We start from the raw sequence: 4,968 nt of genomic DNA on the forward strand, positions 1-4,968 counted from the left end.
GCGCCAATGTCAACTTGTTTCTATGAAGTTGAATTGCATGATCTCTCATGGTCTAGGTTGTTGTTATACATGGAGTAATAAGGGATCCGGTGATGGGAGGATTGATGGTAAACTTGATCTAGGTAGTGATAAATCCTGCGTGGAGAGATAGATACCCTCTCTCTTTTGCCCAGTTTCTAAATCCAAATGTTTCTGATCACAACCCTATGGTTGTTAATCTTGGTGATAGACCCGTCGACGTGAAAAACAATTATATTTTGCCAATCATTGGGTTGAACATTATGAATTCCTCCCTCTATTTAGGGAAGTATGGTGCGCCCGGACTGTTGGTAGACCCATGTTTTCTCTTATGCACAAACTAAAAGAAGTTAAAGAAGTTCTCAAGACTTGGAGTAGAGTGACATACTCCAGATTAGATCAAAAAATTGAAGACGCTAAGCACCGGGTTGAATTTCTTCAATCAATGCTAGCCTCTGATACCTTTGATGATGAAGTTATTATCCATGAGAAGCTGGTTGTGTCCGAGTTAAAGTCCCTAATACATGCTAAGGAATCAAAACTGCGCCATAAATCTAGAATACAATGGCTATAGTTAGGTGACAATAACTCTGAGTTTATTCAAAGGTCCTTAAAGTCTTGAAGTGGTAGAAATACTATTTATGCTATTATCACTGATGGAGGTGTTCTCGTAACTGATCTAGAATTGATTGGAGTCGAAGCGAGCAAGCATTTTAAAACGCATATGCTAGCTCCCCCGCCCATTATTTGTCAAGATTTTGATCTTCCTATTAAAAAACAACTTGACCATGTAGATGTTGAGTGACTTTCTAGAACAATAACCCATGATGAAATTGAAGCGGTAGTCTTCGATGTGGACGATGATAGTTCACCAAGAATTGACGGGTTTGGTGCTACATTTTACAAACATTGCTGGAGTATTGTTGGCGAGGATGTTTGTAAATCCATATCTGATTTTTTCGAAAACCTCGGAGTCCCTCGGCAAGTTAAGCTCTCCAGGCTCACTCTTATCCCTAAGGGTGAACTCTCAGACAACTTTCAATGACAATAGGCCTATTGCTATAAATTCCCTGCTCTACAGATTTATTGCAAATATCATTGCGAATAGGATGAAAGGCGTCATTCACAAATTGGTTGACATCAACCAAACAACCTTCATCCAAGGAAGATAGATTAGTGACAATGTTCTTCTGTGTCAAGAACTTCTTATGGCTATCATCTTAAATTAGGCCAACCAAATTTTTCTGCCAAACTTGACCTAAGAAAAGCATATGACTCAGTGTAGTGGGACTTTCTTTTCAAGGTGATATCTAAACTTAATTTTTCAAAAAGATTTATTGATTGGATTAAACTTTGCACTTTATGATCCTAGCCATATAGTCTTTGTTAAGGGTGCCCAATCCCCAATATTCACTGCCAATAGGGGTCTTAAACAAGGATGCTCAATGTCTCATTCTCTTTTCAATATAGTGCTACATATGCTCTCTGACTCCCTATCTAGTGCAACAATTTTAGGTGATTTCATTCATCATCAACACTGTGAAGAACCAGGTATCACTACTATCTGTTTTGTAGATGATTTGATGTTTTTGGAAAAGGAACTCAATCAAATGCCATTGTCCTTCATGATGCTTTGGAAAGATTTAAATCTCAGTCTGGATTGTCAATAAGGATGGAAAATCAGCTCTATTTTTTTGTAACTGTTCTAATGATACCAAAGTAGCTTTTACAAGTATTCTTGGAGTCCGAGAAGGTAACTTTCCTACCAAATATCTTAGCATCCCACTTGGATCCAAGACCTTACCTATCTCTGATTATGATTGTCTAATCAATAAAGTGGAAGCAAGAATACAATCTTGGAGCTCTAGGGCACTCTCCTATGCATGTCATTTGACTTTAATCAAATCTGTGTTAATGAGTATCATATCGTACTGGATCAATATTATCAACATCCCTATCAAAATCTTAGACAAATTAGAAATGATTATGGCTAGACTTCTTTGGAATGGCAACATGCATACCAACAAATGCAAAGTGGCTTGGGCTTCGGTTTGTCTTCCGTATGAAGAGGGTGGTCTTGGCCTACGTCGTTTGAAAGAATGGAACACTGCAGGTCTAATGAGACATCTGTGGAAGCTCGCTTGTGGTGAACAATCTTGTTGGGTGAATTTTATTAGAATTCGTTGGCTCAAAAAGTATTCGGTTTGGTCACTACCAAGACCCACCCAATGCTCTTTATTCTTCCGTCATATCTTAGACACCAGAAATTTGACTATGGGGCTTGTAAAGTGTCTCATAAAAGATGGAAAATCCACTTAGTTATAGTTTGGTCCTTGGTTGGATGGAGGGATCGCTGTGACAAGATAGTATGCCAATTACCCAAGCTTTGGAAGAAGCATTTTTGCCATGGTGAGCCATCTTATAGATGATGGGGGGAATTGGCAGATGGATATTATAGACCCTATCATTATGGAGCATTGGACTGAAATTGCGAAGCCTTCGTCTCTATCCTAGCCTTCCTTGCAACTCAGTGGTGTGAACACCTAGTCCAAATGGTATTTTCTCTCTATGAACGGCTTGAGACAGCATTAAAGTAAGGGATGTGAAAGTGGCATGGGCGTCATTAGTTTGGTCCAAGAAAAATCATCCACGATTCTCGTTTGTGACTTGGATGGCTTGTTGTGGCCGTCTCTCAACCATGGCTCAATTGAGAAGTTGGGGGGGGGGTTGAAACTGATTCCTCCCTCCTGTGTACTTTGCAATAATGGAGATGAAGATATGGATCATTTATTTTTTTCTTGCACTCTTTCAGCAAGAATATGACACCAAGTTTTGTGGCTTAATGGTTTATCACGTGGGCCTCTGAACTCTTGGAATGCTGAGCTTGAATGGGCATGCTTTCATATGACAGGGTCTTCACCAAGAGCAGACGTCCGTTGCTTTGTTGTAACAACAACAATTTATAGAATAGGGGAAGAGTGCAACAATCATATCTTCAAGGGAACCACTTTTGGAGCACAAGCACTTTATGAGAAGATTTGAACCAACACATGGTCTCGTTTTGTGCACCCGCCCCTTAGGGTCATAGACACGGAGGGGTACAAGAACTTCTTTGCTCGATGGCACCTTCTAGTCACCTTCCACATACCTAAGGCCGTGTGTCTTAGATGGCCAAGGCCGGCTCGGAACTGGATTGCTATCAATTGTGATGGATCTTGTAGAGAAAATATTGGTGGATATGGATCCATAGCTAGGAATCAACATGGCATGATTCGTTTTGAACTGGAAGGTGGGATTCTTGAGGATAATATTACCCACTTGGAACTATTTGCTATCAAGCGTGAGTTGGAGACCGCAATAAACATGGGCTTCGACCGAATTGAAATTCGTTCAGATTCAATGGTGGCAATCCAATCTTGACAAGGACATTTCTCTACATCTTGGAGGGTCATTGACTTGGTCAGGGAGATTAGGGAGCTTAAGAGGAATTTTAATCTTTGTAATTTTGTCCATCATGTTCGAGAGATTAATACAGGTGCTGATTTTCTAGCTAGATATGTAAATTCCTCCCAGGAAATACTCTTTTCTGTATAAATTTTAGGAGAGAAACAATAACGAAATAAAAAAAATAAAAATTCAATTATGTTTTTTGAAAAGAACACTAGGAAAATTCTGAGTGAGAGAGGGAGGAATACTTTGAGAAAGAGAGAGTAAATATCTGACGATTGTGGAGAAGATTTAGGAAAACTCTGTGTCTACTAATTGCTTTAATGTTTTGTGCGACGTGTAGCCTTTCAGTTAGAGTCTCAACTACCACTCCACGAGTGGATTAGTTGAGTGACTAGACAACGACTCTGCCTTGAATCTGTTAGGGACCACCCTCACTCAACTAGTTGGAGTAGCGGCCCAACCGCCCCCTAAGAATAAAAAAGAGAGAGAAAAAATAGGGAATAAAAGAGGAGACTTTATTTTAAACTTTTATTTTAAGAATGACTTCTATACATCTTTATTTTAAACTTTAATTTTTAATTTTTTTTTTGGGGGGGGGGGGGGGCACTGGCCCCAATTGGCTCCGCCACTGCATATAGGTATCATCTAGAATAAGTTGATCTAATCTTCAATATGGGCGAAAGCTATAAATTGAGAGAGAGGACTAGTAGATCAACATAAATAGATGAGGGGCTTCTACGCCTCATCGAGTCTAGATCTTATCTCGGCAGATAGATGATTATGTTCTTCTAATACCGTAATACCCCTTATTACATATCTAGGAGTGGAGCTCACCTTAAGCATTGATAAGGTAAAATCATATAAACATGAGAAGAATTAATACAATCATCTACTCGTCCGAATAGAAGATCCTAGGCTCGTTTTATCCATTTGTTGAGGAATTCTGAAAAACCTCAACAGTAAAAGCTGAAGGAAATAATTATCCATAAAATCATGTTACCTGAGAATGATCATTAAAAGAAAGATTGCAGTCACTTCATAACCAAGAAAACAACCAGAGAAAAATGAATCTTGTTGAGATCCCGAGTTGTGGAAATTAAAGATGGAATAAGTCACAGTTGAGCTTTTGAGGCGTTTTGAATTGAGTGAGAGCTTAATAGGAAACAAAAGCTGTTGGTGTTAGCTGTGATATTGAGCTTTTGGTGTTAATTGATTTCAAAAAGCTAATGATATATCATCAGTTCATGCTGTGTTTTTCTGCTTGAGGATGGATGAGTGGTATTTTTCATTTCACTTCACATGGCACAGGTTTATCACAGGAACCAAATGATTACCTTTCTTAAGAAAAGAAAGAAAGAAAAGGTTTAAAGAGAGATTACGATTACCAGAGAACCAAGCATGGAATCATCATCATTATTACCTGGAGGAAACACTCTTTTTCTATTCTTTTCATGTAAGTTACTCTCAAGTCTCAACATCCTTTAACTTTAGCTCTTTGCT

This window comes from Hakea prostrata, chromosome 1 (genome assembly GCF_041222555.1).
Source record: "Hakea prostrata isolate BN-2017 chromosome 1, UWA_Hpros_2, whole genome shotgun sequence".
Lineage (NCBI taxonomy): Eukaryota > Viridiplantae > Streptophyta > Magnoliopsida > Proteales > Proteaceae > Hakea > Hakea prostrata.